The sequence below is a fragment of the Miscanthus floridulus genome, chromosome 1 (genome assembly GCF_019320115.1).
Source record: "Miscanthus floridulus cultivar M001 chromosome 1, ASM1932011v1, whole genome shotgun sequence".
In the NCBI taxonomy this organism is placed as follows: Eukaryota; Viridiplantae; Streptophyta; class Magnoliopsida; order Poales; family Poaceae; genus Miscanthus; species Miscanthus floridulus.
In genome coordinates, this window is record NC_089580.1 from 12,814,188 (window position 1) to 12,828,517 (window position 14,330).

Genomic DNA, 14,330 nt, shown 5'->3' on the forward strand with positions numbered 1-14,330 from the left:
GGAATTTCAGAAAGATTAAAAGAAATGATTCACAGATTTTATTTAAATGCTTTGGAAATTCATAAATCGAAAAATATTGCTCTAAATTCGATGAAACAAATTTTGCTAGGTTTCTTGTGACTAAATCTATCTGTTAAAAATATTGCATGTGGTTTTTGTGATACTTGTGTATAGGGTTTTATTTAATTCTTGTATTTATTGTTTTCTTGGAAAATGCTCAATAAATAGAATATACATCAGAAAAATATGATTCCAATTTGATTGATCTATTCTTGAGATGTACTTTGTAGGAAAAATATATGTCATGCATGTTCTGTAGAGAAATATTGATGTGTAGTTCAAGTGCCTTTAATTGATGATTTTTGTTATTTTAATAGAGAGCAAGAATTGTATAAAACAAGTGTATGATAATTTTTGTGCAGTGATTGTTTACTGTGTAGAACATAGGAAAAATATTAAATCTATTGTTTGATACTTTTCATAATACAAAGTATTTTCATGCTCATATTTATGCCATAGCTTGTCATTTTTGTGTAGGCTATTTTACTTATCCAAATGCCATGAAAATTTTATGGTAGTCTACTTAGAGTAGTACTATTCTACTGTAATTTTCTCAGATTTTTTGGTGCTACCAAAATAGGTGTTGCTGTTCAAACCTAGTTTCAATTAGGGTTTAATTAACCTTTTTAATGCATGTTTAGTTAATAATGTTTGCTTTGGTGTATCTTTGAAGCATCTTAGCTTGCTGTGGTGACTTGGCATGTTAGTATAGTGGTTGTAGTAGTAGTATAGTAGTACGTGTTCTTGGATGATGTTGGCTACCTTGTAGAAGAGCTTTACTCCTACTATGTCCAATAAAGTTAAACATGTTCATCTACATTCCATGCATCATGATCATTACATGTCATCTCTCCAATGCACCTATGCATGAGCACTTATACATCTGCATCATACAGGATCACAGGAGGAGTTGCTAGTAGCAGTTCAGGATGAGCAGACCAGGACAGATCCATAAGAAATCCAGGCACAGGAGGTGCCCGAGGAAGAGGAGCAAGGAGAGGACTTGCCCGAGTGCGTGGATCATCAACCTAGTTCGTTCGAACGAGGCAAGCCTCGGAGCATTCTAAGTCTCCTACTTTATAAAAGCAATTCTTTCTATATATGAGTTTATATATTGTTGCATTAAGTTGTAGGAGTTGATTAAAACCGTTGATGCATTTATTACTATCCTTGCCTACCTTATTACCTTTTACCCTGTTAGGTCGGGATCGAATAATTGCTTAGCCTTGCTTAGACCGGTAGTGATCGGTGATTTTCGGTCACCTACATTTATAGGTGGTTACTAGAAGAATTTAGCTATGGAAAGAATGATATCCTAGAATTAACCATGTGTGATGGATAATTGGAGACCGGACGGAAAAGTTGGAGGCAACCGGACAGGGTTCTGGGGTGCTGTTAGTTTTCCGTCTATGTCGATTAAGGACCGATCGTTGCTCGTCCCTCTTGTCATGTTGAACGTATGCCTCACATTTAGCTAGCCGAATAAAGTACCTTTCGACCGTGAAGCTAGTGACACTATTCGAGCCAGGATAAACTCGGATTGGTAGACTGGTGCTGAAGGGGCTATGACGGGGATGTGAAGAGTGAGCCCAAGGTGCGTCCTGGCTATCGGGCAGTCCCTGGGTAGTGCGGTCCATGACTGTTATCCCGCAGCTACTTGGAAAGTGTCATTAGTGATCTGTAGCTCACTTGATCGGTGAGTGTGGTTTGTGTGAGGAATAAATCACCAACTGGTTAGGAATCGATTCGAATCGTCATCGCTCTTGGATAGTGAGCACTTGACTTGAGCTACAGCATCGTAGTAGTTATGATGGAACACTGATGGTTATCTGGATGATATGGGATATGCTAAATCTAAGTTGGTAACTGGATGTTATTGGTTAATCAAGTGATTGCTATAGTATAGGTGCTTACCTAGATGGATAGGCCATAATAAAGATGATGCAAAGTACTTAAAATGGTTTCTTCATGATAGCTTATGCTTTTCGCAAAAGAGTCAGCTAGCCCACTAAAGAAAGCCTTGTATAATCCTTGGTGTCGCTTTATTTTGGTTTAAGATGGGTAAGTCTAGCTGAGTACCTTCTCGTACTCAGGGCGTTGTTCCCATTGTTGTTGCAGATGGTCAAATGTACTATGGCTATTGCATTAACTGCCTGTACCTGGTGATGGGCGACAACTAGGACCAAGGGCAATGGTCACTCCGTATCTTTCATCTGATGCTTTTGTTGGAGATGACTACCTACTGGCACTGTATCTGAACCAAAAGTGTGTGTGTGGCTTTAAAACTATTTGCTTCCGCTATTTCAGTTTGAACTTGGGTTGTAATAACTTTATGTCCTAAACTCTGATGTATCCAACTGTCATTGCAAACTTTATGTAACATATGATGGTGACTGCTAAACTTGTACAATCTTGGTTTGTATGTCGATTGGTTTGAAATCCTTCATGGTTTCACGGACTACCGGGTTATACGGGCTTAAGTTTGCTAAATTATCTGCTTCGGTGGAAGATTTCCTTACTTAATCTCGTATAATTGGTCGGTTCTATTATAGCTGGCATCAGAGCAAGGTTTAGTAGGTTACTATTCCCATGAGTATTTAAAACCAAAGTTGTGTTTAAAACTGAGTTTTAAAACTTAATAGTGTGCCAGTGGTCATATCTTGTATGCCCAGTTAAGGACTCTAGGTGGCTTATTTAAGTACTGACTTGGGGGTCTTTGCATCATATTTCTATTTCGTTGCTCATACGGCGTGCTATTGTATGAGTGCCATTCACTTGAGTGGTAATGTATGGATCCATTGCCTCTATGCCTCGGTAAGTGAGAGTTGTGAGAGCATGATCGGATACACTACCGATCTAGGGAAGTGCTTATATGATGCTGGATTATTTACATGCCATACGCGTGTTTGTATGAAGGTATCCAATGTGTGGGGAATTCCGTCCTGTGGTGACGATGCCGTCGATAGGATGATGGTTCGGGTAGTTGCTACCATTGTACGCGTATCTAGGGATGCGTGTAGAGCGAGTAGATTACTTTACTACTTTCGTGCATATTTTTCATACTGTCAGGGTTTGGGCTGAAGTGGATCTTTTGCAGGTACATAACAGCGCTATCGTGTAGTACGTATTAGCTACGTTTATGAGAGACCGTTGTATGCCGCCGTCTATGCCGCTAGCAATTGTTATTTTTCCTAAGTTTGTGAGAACGTACGGAACGTGCATGCATCATGTTGTTACATATCATTCATGGCATTGTTCCTCCCCTTATAAGTTGATTATCTCATTTTGATAAAAATGACAACTTAACCTTGTTCTCACGTAAGTAATAAAACAAAATTTGCTACAGATGGCACGCACAAAGCAGACCGCTCGCAAGTCCACCGGAGGTAGAGCTCCCTGCCATCAGCTTGCTCCACGTACCCGTCAGCACCACATGTTTCTTGGAGAGTTTGGGATGCCTACACTCTTGTGGAGAGTGCTCAGCTATGTAGGCTATCCTGATGGAATGGAGCCCCGCTATTTCTGGACAAATGAGCAGTTAGGGGAAGGTCTCTTGGTTACTATGGAGGCCGTTGTTTGTCCCCGAGGTGACGGTTCTGAGTGGACTGGTTGGCGTTATGAGTCAACTAGCAGGACCGCTGAAGAAGCAGCTGACAGGGCAGCCTTTGGGATACTGAGGGATATCATGGATCGTTTTCCTCAAGAGTTGGTAGCTGCTATAGTTGGAGTCTTTCCGAGGGGCAACCCCTCCACTGACTCATGGCAACAAGCAAGAGGAAGATCTCTAGAGATTGGTGCAGCAGAAGGATAGAACAGTGATAACCCTGCTATGAGCGCCATGTTCATAGTGATGAAGGCTTTCGATGGAGTAGAAGGTAGCCTGAGACGTGTGTCTGGTGCTCTTGGTCAGGCCTGCGATGACCGACGCTAGCTTAAGAGGGATCACGACGCCGAGATTGAGAGGCTCAATGCAGAGATGGCTCAGTTGACTCGTCAGAGGGATCAGGCGACCCAGAGGACTGGAGTCTATGAGGGAGACATACGTGCACTGAGAGAGCAGGTTGAGTGTCTGACCACCGCCAATAGGAACACTGAGCGCATGTTGATCCATGTGCTCCACCAGAGGAATGAAGCCTAGTCTGTAGAAGATGTTCTGAGAGCTCGACAGGTTGAGCTGGAGCAGTAGCTAGCCAATGCAGAAGAGTACAATGACAACCTACATGAGGAGGTTTATCAACTGAATAACCAGCTCCACCCTTACGTTCCTCTTGGAGCAGCAGAGATGGATCTAGATGAGGACAAGGATCCCAAAGAGCTTGAGGCACCAGCTGATGATTACAACGATGATGTGGATAGTGACAATGTCGACATCTCCGACTTAGACAGCGAGCACGATGAGTAGGCTAGTAGTTGTTGCGCTAGCTACTAGGGTTTCATTTGCGATGACCTTTTGCATGGTTGGCATGTCTGGCACGTAATAATGAGTAGAAAGACTAAGACCTTGATGTAATGTTGGAAAACTTGGATGTGTTTGTGGCGATATCTGAACGTCAAAAGTCTAGTGTATGTATGCTGGCAATTTGGTTGTAATGGACGTGATGTGTGCACTTAAGTAATCTAATTAGTGACGTTGTGTTAATTGGAATGACTTATTGTGCCCCTGTTTTATTGTATGAATTTATTCTCTCTAGTGAATTTAGTACGGCATAATTTTTCATTCACCTGCAATTTCTAGAACATCGCCTAATAATTACTGTTGCTAAAATATGTAGATGCCAAACACTCACCGTACCATGTATGACGCTACTGAGGCAGGTGGCAGTGCCACTAGGAATGAGAACCGTGATCCACCACCACCACCTCCTCCTCCACCGTACACCGTGGAACAGTTCTTCGCATAGTTCCTTGGAAGTCAACGCAACATGGAGGGCATGCAGCAGAACATGGAAGCTGCATTGCACCACATTGCTGACAACACCCACCGTGGGTTAAACCTAGGTGGACATGAAGCAAATTAGTATAGCAGTTTCAAGGACTTTATGGACACCAGACCACCAATTTTTGAAAGAAGCGGCAGAGCCATTGGATGTAGAAGAGTGGATAAATACCATGGAAGATAAGTTTCATGTTCTAAGGATGACAGAAGTGTTGAAGACTGAGTATGTAGCTTATCAGCTACAAGGCCCTGCAGGAATGTGGTGGAAGCACCACCGCACCACTTTTCTCCCCAATGCCCACATTACTTGGAGGGAATTCACTGAGGCTTTTCATGGAGTTTATATTCCACCTGGTTTGACAGAAATGAAGTTTGGAGAATTTCTAGCACTGAATCAAGGCACCAAGACTATGACACAGTATCTACATGCATTCAACAATCTAAGTCACTATGCCTCTGACATGGTGAATACCGATGCCAAAAAGATCGCTAGTTTCAAGAGAGGTCTAAATCCTAAGATGATGAAGCACGTGGGTACCAACACGAGAACTGGTTTCAATGACTTTGTTAGTGGCTGCTTAAAGCAAGAAAAGAACAACAATATATATGCTACATCCAAGACTCGCAAGAGGGCTTTTGAGTCAGGTCCATCCCAGCCAAGGGCCTCGATGGCAAATCATTCTGCGTATCATCCGCCTGCCCCTGGTGCAAGGTTCAGGCCACCCCAGTGGAGGAATCGGAATGCCTAGCAACCTCAGAGGAATCAGAAGCCATTCAAGATGGCGGTGCCACAAGCCAAGACTGGACAAGGTAGTTCATCTGGAGCTGCTACTCAAGTAAGAGGACCATGTTTCAACTGCAATCAACCTAAGCACTTTGCGAAGTATTGCCCATATCCCAAGAAGCAGCAGAATTAGTACCAAGCTCGTGTGCATCACACCACCATTGATGACATCCCGAAAGGAGAGCCCATGACAGCCGATATGTTTTCTATCAACAATCATCCTGCAATCATTTTGTTTGATTCTAGATCATCTCATTTATTCATAAGTCAAGCATTTGCAAGAAAGTATGACCAAAAGATAGTTGAATTGGAATATGCATATTGGATAAGTTCAGTTGGGGCTGATCTGTTAACTAATCAGATAATCTAGGGGGTAACCCTGAGTATAGCAGATAGGCAGTATAAGCTTAACTTGATAGTTATGCTAGGGCTAGTTTTGGATGTGATTATGGGAATGAACTGGATGAATAAGATGGGAGTAGTAATTGATGTTGGAGGAAGAAGCATTTCTCTCAAGGAACCTATTAGAGAAGGTACATTTCAAGTAACCTTACCTTGGAGAATAGATCTGGCCAGTACAACTTGTGTAGTCCAAACTACTCTTCTAGCCAAGATTCTAGTAGTGTTTGAGTTTCCGAACGTGTTTCTAGATGAGTTACCCGGTCTTCCACCGGACAGAGATGTTGAGTTTGCCATTGAGTTAATCCCTGGAACACCACCGATCTCAAGAAGGCCTTATCGAATGCCTCCAAATGAATTAGCCGAGTTGAAGAAACAACTCCAAGATCTGTTGACTAAGGGTTTAATTCGTCCAAGTTCATCGGAATGGGGATGTCCCGCGTTTGTGAAGAAGAAGAAGGATAACTCCTTATGGATGTGCGTGGACAACCGGCCACTGAATGCGGTGACAATTAAAAACAAGTATCCTCTACCTCGGATTGATATCTTGTTTGATCAATTGTCAAAAGCCAAGGTGTTCTCCAAGATAGATTTGAGATCAGGGTACCATCAGATCAAGATTAGACCACAAGATATACCCAAAACCGCATTCTCCACCAGATATGGTTTGTACGAGTATCTTGTCATGTCCTTTGGTTTGACAAATGCTCCTGCATACTTTATGTATCTGATGAATTCAGTCTTTATGCCGGAGTTGGATAAGTTCATGATTGTGTTCATTGATGACATTCTAGTATACTCAGAGAACAAATAGGATCATGTAGAGCATCTAAGAATTGTCTTGACTAGACTCAGAGATCACTAGTTGTATGCTAAGTTTAGTAAATGTGAGTTCTGGCTAAAGACAGTTCCTTTTCTCGGTCATGTGTTATCTGAGAATGGAATCTCAGTGGATCCTAGTAAGGTACAAGAGGTTATGGATTGGAAGGCACCAAGCACAGTTCATGAGGTTCAGAGTTTTCTTGGATTAGCCGGTTACTATCGTTGTTTTATACCAGACTTCTCGAAGATTGCCAAGCCAATGACAAGTTTGCTACAGAAGGATCATAAGTTCGTTTGGACATAGGAGTGTGAGGCAGCTTTCTGCACCTTGCAGAATTTGCTAACCACTGCTCCTATTCTGGTGCAACCAGATATAGAGAAGCCATTTGATGTGTTTTGCGATGCATCAAAGAATGGTTTAGGATGTGTTCTGATGCAAGATGGAAGGGTCATTGCTTATGCCTCACGTCAGTTGAGGAAGCATGAGGTTAACTATCCTACGCATGATTTAGAGCTTGCGGCCGTTGTGCATGCTCTAAAGATTTGGAGACACTACTTGCTTGGGAATGTGTGCAATATCTTTACAGATCATAAGAGTCTCAAGTACATATTTACTCAGTCTGAGTTGAATATGCGTCAGAGAAGATGGTTAGAGCTGATAAAGGATTATAATCTGAATGTGCACTATCATCTGGGAAAGGCAAATGTAGTAGCAGATGCCTTAAGTAGGAAGTCACATTCTCTTGCTGTGCAACCGTTGTTTGAAGATGGGTTCAATTTATTGTATCCTGCTATGTTGCATAATATCCAGGTTAGTTGTACCTTGGAGAGCAAAATCATTGAGGGTCAGAAAATAGATAAGGGAATATTCCATATCAAGGAGAAAATGAAGAAAGAACTGACCAAGCACTTTAGAGTGGATGAACAAGGAGTGTTATGGTTTAAGGACCATCTGGTTGTACCTAAAGATTGAGAGCTCAAGAACAAATTGATGGATGAAGCTCATCACTCTAAGTTGTCTATCCATCCTGGAAGTAGCAAAATGTACCAAGAATTGAGACCTCGTTATTGGTGGACGAAGATGAAGAAGGAGATTGTAGCGTATGTTGCTCGTTGCGACATGTGTTGTAGAGTGAAAGCTCTTCACATGAGACCCGCAGGAATGTTGCAACCTTTGTCAGTACCAGATTGGAAATAGGATGATATAAGTATGGATTTTATCACTGGTCTTCCCACCACACCAAAGGAGAATGATTCGATTTGGGTGATTGTAGATCGCCTTACCAAATCAGCTCACTTTTTACCAGTCAAGAACACTTTTCGACCCCCTCAGTATGCTGAGAAGTACATTGCAGAGATTGTCCGATTACATGGAATACCAAAGACTATCATGTCTGACCGTGGGTCACAGTTTATCGCTTATTTTTGGGAGCATCTTCATAAAGGTTTGGGTACTAGCTTGGTTCGTAGTACAGCTTACCACCCACAGACAGATGGGCAGATAGAGCGAGTTAATGCTGTTCTTGAAGATATGCTTAGAGCTTGTGTGTTATCATCTAGGGGTTCATGGGAATCATGCTTACCTTTGGCAGAGTTCGCTTACAACAACAATTACCAAGAGAGTATCAAGATGGCTCCATTTGAAGCATTGTATGGCAGGAAATGTAGGACACCGTTGAATTGGGTTGAACCTAGAGAGAGAAAGTTTTACAGAATCGATTTTGTTGACGAGGCTGAGAAAAAGGTCTGTATTATCCAACAAAACATGAAAGCGGCACAGTCACGCCAGAAGAGTTATGCAGATAAGAGAAGGAGACCGCTAGAATTTCAAGTTGGTGACTATGCCTATTTGAAAGTTACCCCAATGAAGAAGAAACGGTTTGGAATTAAGAAGAAACTTGCTGCTAGGTTTGTAGGACCGTACAAGATCATAGAGAAGAAGGGTCCCATAGCTTATAAGTTATAGTTACCAGAAGCGATGGGTTTGATCTTTCCTGTCTTCCATGTATCACAGTTGAAGAAGTGCGTGCATGTTCCGGAAGAGAGAATAGAACCTCAGGGCATTCGGATCAAATCAGACTTGGAATACCGTGAGCAACCGATTTGAGTTTTGGACACTAAGGACCGAGTCACTCGGAATAAAGTGGTGAGAACATATAAGATACAGTGGAGTCATCATGATGATGGTGATGTGACGTGGGAAACAGGAGAATATTTGCAAAAGCTTATAAGGATTTTTATAACAAATGGTTCGTAACTCAAAATCTCAGGACGAGATTCTTATAACGGGGGAGGGCTGTAACACCCCGGTGTTAAGCATGCATTAACATTTTGTAAATCATGAGATAATCATTATTATGCATTCATAAGCATGACATGAAATATAGAATTGAAACATACTAATGAAACATGTATGTTGCATAGTTTTATTTTAATAGATTGGATGCTATGTTTGTTTTGCCATGTGTGTACCTTGGTTGATCACTTAGACCACTTAGAAGTAATTAGGATGTGATTTGCAGTAAGGTGTATATTCAAAGTTTTCTCAAACTTTGCTTCTTACTGGGCCGCCCGCCCTGCTTCTAGCCTAGCTGACAAAGCTGGCCCGCAGCGCTCACGCTCCCGCTCCCACACCGCGCGCTTTGCCCTAGCCCAGTAGCCGCTTCGCCGGCCTAGGCCCACGCCGCGCCTCCTGCTCACCCGCGCCCGAGCTCCGACTGCGCTAGGACACGCGAGCCGCGTGGCGGCCATGCGCCGGTGAGATCGCCGCGCGGCACCGCCGGCCTGCCCCATTCCGACCGGCCGTGCCCCGCCTTCAAGACCCCTGTCCAAGCCTCCCTCTCCATTCTTGCTCTCTCTCCCATTTTCCTCTCACACGCCAGCAGCCACGCACGCGCATGCGCTCGCCTCCGCCACCGCCCGCACTAGCGCCTCACCGGAGTTGGCTCGCCCGGCCACCCTAGCTCGCCGTCGACTGCTCCATCTCGCCCTGAGCTCCACCTCCACCTCACGCACCCCGTGCTCGCATCGGTTCGCCTTGGTAAGCTTTCACCGGCCGTGAATCGCTCACCGGAGTGAGCTCCTCCTCGCCGGAGTGCTCTGCTCCGTGGACTCCACCTCTTCGCTCCACCTCTCTCCCTATTTCCACGCGCACCTACACCACACTGACGCGGTGAAGCTCGCCAGCCATTCCCCGTGCCACATCTCGGCCAGAGATGGCCAGCCGGTGTCGGGCCACGCCACTGTGCTACCATGGACGCCGGTGAGCTTGCTCTCGAGCTCCACTGGCCACAGTAGATGTACCATTAGGTTCGCCTTGTCACGGGGAAGCCTCCGGTGGTGACCTCACCGCCGGCGAGCTCACCGGCTGTGAGAACCGCCGTGGCCGAGCGCCTCCCCTGCCGTAGTGACTGACTAGTGGGGCCAGGGGGCCCACTGTCAGCCGCTGGGGTGCATGTCTGTGTTCAGATCCGGGTGGATCTAGCAATTTTGATCCGGGAATTTCAGAAAGATTAAAAGAAATGATTCACAGATTTTATTTAAATGCTTTGGAAATTCATAAATCAAAAAATATTGCTCCAAATTTGATGAAACAAATTTTGCTAGGTTTCTTGTGACTAGATCTATCTGTTAAAAATATTGCATGTGGTTTTTATGATACTTGTGTATAGGGTTTTATTTAATTCTTGTATTTATTATTTTCTTGGAAAATGCTCAATAAATAGAATATACATCAGAAAAATATGATTCCAATTTGGTTGATCTATTCTTGAGATGTACTTTGTAGGAAAAATATATGTCAGGCATGTTCTGTAGAGAAATATTGATGTGTAGTTCAAGTGCTTTTAATTGATGATTTTTGTTATTTTAATAGAGAGCAAGAATTGTATAAAATATGTGTATGATAATTTTTGTGTAGTGATTGTTTACTGTGTAGAACATAGGAAAAATATTAAATCTATTGTTTGATACTTTTCATAATACAAAGTATTTTCATGCTCATATTTATGCCATAGCTTGTCATTTTTTTCAGGCTATTTTACTTATCCAAATGCCATGAAAATTTTATGGTAGTCTACTTAGAGTAGTACTATGCTACTGTAATTTTCTCAGATTTTTTGATGCTACCAAAATAGGTGTTGTTGTTCAAACCTAGTTTCAATTAGGGTTTAATTAACCTTTTTAATGCATGTTTAGTTAATAATGTTTGCTTTGGTGTATCTTTGAAGCATCTTAGCTTGCTGTGGTGACTTGGCATGTTAGTACAGTGGTTGTAGTAGTAGTATAGTAGTACATGTTCTTGGATGATGTTGGCTACCTTGTAGAAGAGCTTTACTCCTACCATGTCCAATAAAGTTAAACATGTTCATCTACATTCCATGCATCATGATCATTACATGTCATCTCTCTGATGCACCTATGCATGAGCACTTATACATCTGCATCATACAGGATCATAGGAGGAGTTGCTAGTAGCAGTTCAGGAAGAGCAGACCGGGACAGATCCACAAGAAATCCAGGCACAGGAGGTGCCCGAGGAAGAGGAGCAAGGAGAGGACTTGCCCGAGTGCGTGGATCATCAACCTAGTTCGTTCAAATGAGGCAAGCCCTGGAGCATTCTAAGTCTCCTACTTTATAAAAGCAATTCTTTCTATATATGAGTTTATATATTATTGCATTAAGTTGTAGGAGTTGATTGAAACCGTTGATGCATTTATTACTATCCTTGCCTACCTTATTACCTTTTACCCTGTTAGGTCGGGATCGAATAACTGCTTAGCCTTGCTTAGACCAGTAGCGATCGGTGATTTTCGGTCACCTACATTTATAGGTGGTTACTAGAAGAATTTAGCTATAGAAAGAATGATATCCTGGGATTAACTATGTGTGATGGATAATTGGAGACCAGACGGAAAAGTTGGAGGCAACCAGACAGGGTTCTAGGGTGCTGTTAGTTTTCCGTCTGTGTCGATTAAGGACCGATCATTGCTCGTCCCTCTTGTCATGTTGAACGTATGCCTCACATTTAGCTGGCCGAATAAAGTACCTTTCGACCGCGAAGCTAGTGACACTATTCGAGCCAGGATAAACTCAGATTGGTAGACTGGTGCTGAAGGGGGTATGATGGGGATGCGAAGAGTGAGCCCAAGGTGCGTCCTGGCTGTCGGGCAGTCCCTGGGTAGTGCGGTCCATGACTGTTATCCCGCAGCTACTTGGAAAGTGTCACTAGTGATCTGTAGCTCACTTGATTGGTGAGTGTGGTTTGTGTGAGGAATAAATCACCAGCTGGTTAGGAATCAATTCGAATCGCCATCGCTCCTGGATAGTGAGCACTTGACTTGAGCTATAGCATCGTAGTAATTATGATGGAACACTGATGGTTATCTGGATGATATGGGATATGCTAAATCTAAGTTGGTAACTGGATGTTATTGGTTAATCAAGTGATTGCTATAGTATAGTTGCTTACCTAGATGGATAGGCCATAATAAAGATGATGCAAAGTACTTAAAATGATTTCTTCATGATAGCTTATGCTTTTCACAAAAGAGTCAGCTAGCCCACTAAAGAAAGCCTTGCATAATCCTTGGTGTCGCTTTATTTTGGTTTAAGACGGGTAAGTCTAGCTGAGTACCTTCTCATACTCAGGGCGTTGTTCCCATTGTTGTTGCAGATGGTCAAATGTACTATGGCTATTGCATTAACTGCCTGTACCTGGTGATGGGCGACAACTAGGACCAAGGGCAATGGTCACTCCGTATCTTTCATCTGATGCTTTTGTTGGAGATGACTACCTACTGGCACTGTATCTGAACCAAAAGTGTGTGTGTGGCTTTAAAACTATTTGCTTCCGCTATTTTAGTTTGAACTTGGGTTGTAATAACTTTATGTCCTAAACTCCGATGTATCCAACTGTCATTGCAAACTTTATGTAGCATATGATGGTGACTGCTAAACTTGTACAATCTTGGTTTGTATGTCGATTGGTTTGAAATCCTTCATAGTTTCATGGACTACCGGGTTATACGGGCTTAAGTTTGCTAAATTATCTGCTTTGGTGGAAGATTTCCTTACTTAATCTCGTATAATTAGTCGGTTCTGTTATAGATGCGGATCCCACGACCCTAGGTCAGGCGAGGTGGATCCCAACCTGAGCCCACGGCCAAGGGGTCAAGCGAGACTCTCTTCAAGTGCGGCAGTGCCGCACCGCGCAAGACAGCAAGGGTAATAGTAGAGTGTAGACTATCTTGGCTATGAATCTGAGGATGCTTGTGGTTGTTTGAGCACTTGGTAGCACATATTAGCTTAAGCATTGTGTCCCCCTTTATAGTATGGCTTTTCCTATACTCAAATTCAAGATATAAAAAAATCTTAAACCTCTTTTGAGTTTGAAGCCGTCTACATTTATAATTGGGGGCTCCTCCATTTCATGTAGCATCCTCGAATATAAAATTCCCTGCTTGTCATCTCGATAAATCTTATTAGTTCTCTAATTGCGTGGTCATTATCACCAAAATCCACAATTAGGGCTTTATTGCACTTTTAGACCAGTTTTACTCAGTGTTTGTTTCTGCAACCCTTGCTTCTAGATCTTAACATGAGAAAGGGTCGGGTATAGAGAATGTCTACCAGATAGATATGCTCTTATCAGCCCCCGAGTAAGGCCTGACCCCTTGCCGTTGCTGGGGTTGGGTGTCACTAAAGATCAAGGAGTCGATAATAAAACTGATAAAAGAAAGCATGCGTAGATTAAGGGTAAAAGCAACATAGCTGTTCGATGTTCTAGGTGTTGATGAAGACTTCACCATCGATGGTCTTGAGCGTATAGGTGCCTGGTCAGAGCACCTCCGCGATGACGTACGGTCCCTCCCATGGTTGAGAGAGCTTGTGGCGGTTCTTGTTGCTTTGGACGAGGCGGAGCACCAAGTCCCCGACACTGAAGGCTCGACCCCGCACTCAACGGCTATGGTACCGGCGCAACGCTTGCTGGTACTTGGCCAAGCGAAGGAGGGCAACATCGCGTGCTTCATCTAGCTGATCCATGGCATCCTTGAGGGATGCCTTGGCTCCCTATTCGTCATACGCCCTGACCCTCAGTGCTCCATAATAGAGGTCGGTCGAGAGGATAGCCTTGAAACCATAGACCATGAAGAATGGCGTGTAGCCGATGGCCTGGCTGGGGGTTGCCCTCAGGCTCTAGAGCACCACAGGAAGCTCCGTGACCCATCGTCTGCCAAACTTGTTCAACCAGTTGAAGATCCTGGGCTTGAGGCCTTATAGGACCATGCTGTTCGCGCGCTCAACCTGCCCATTCATGCGGGGGTGCGC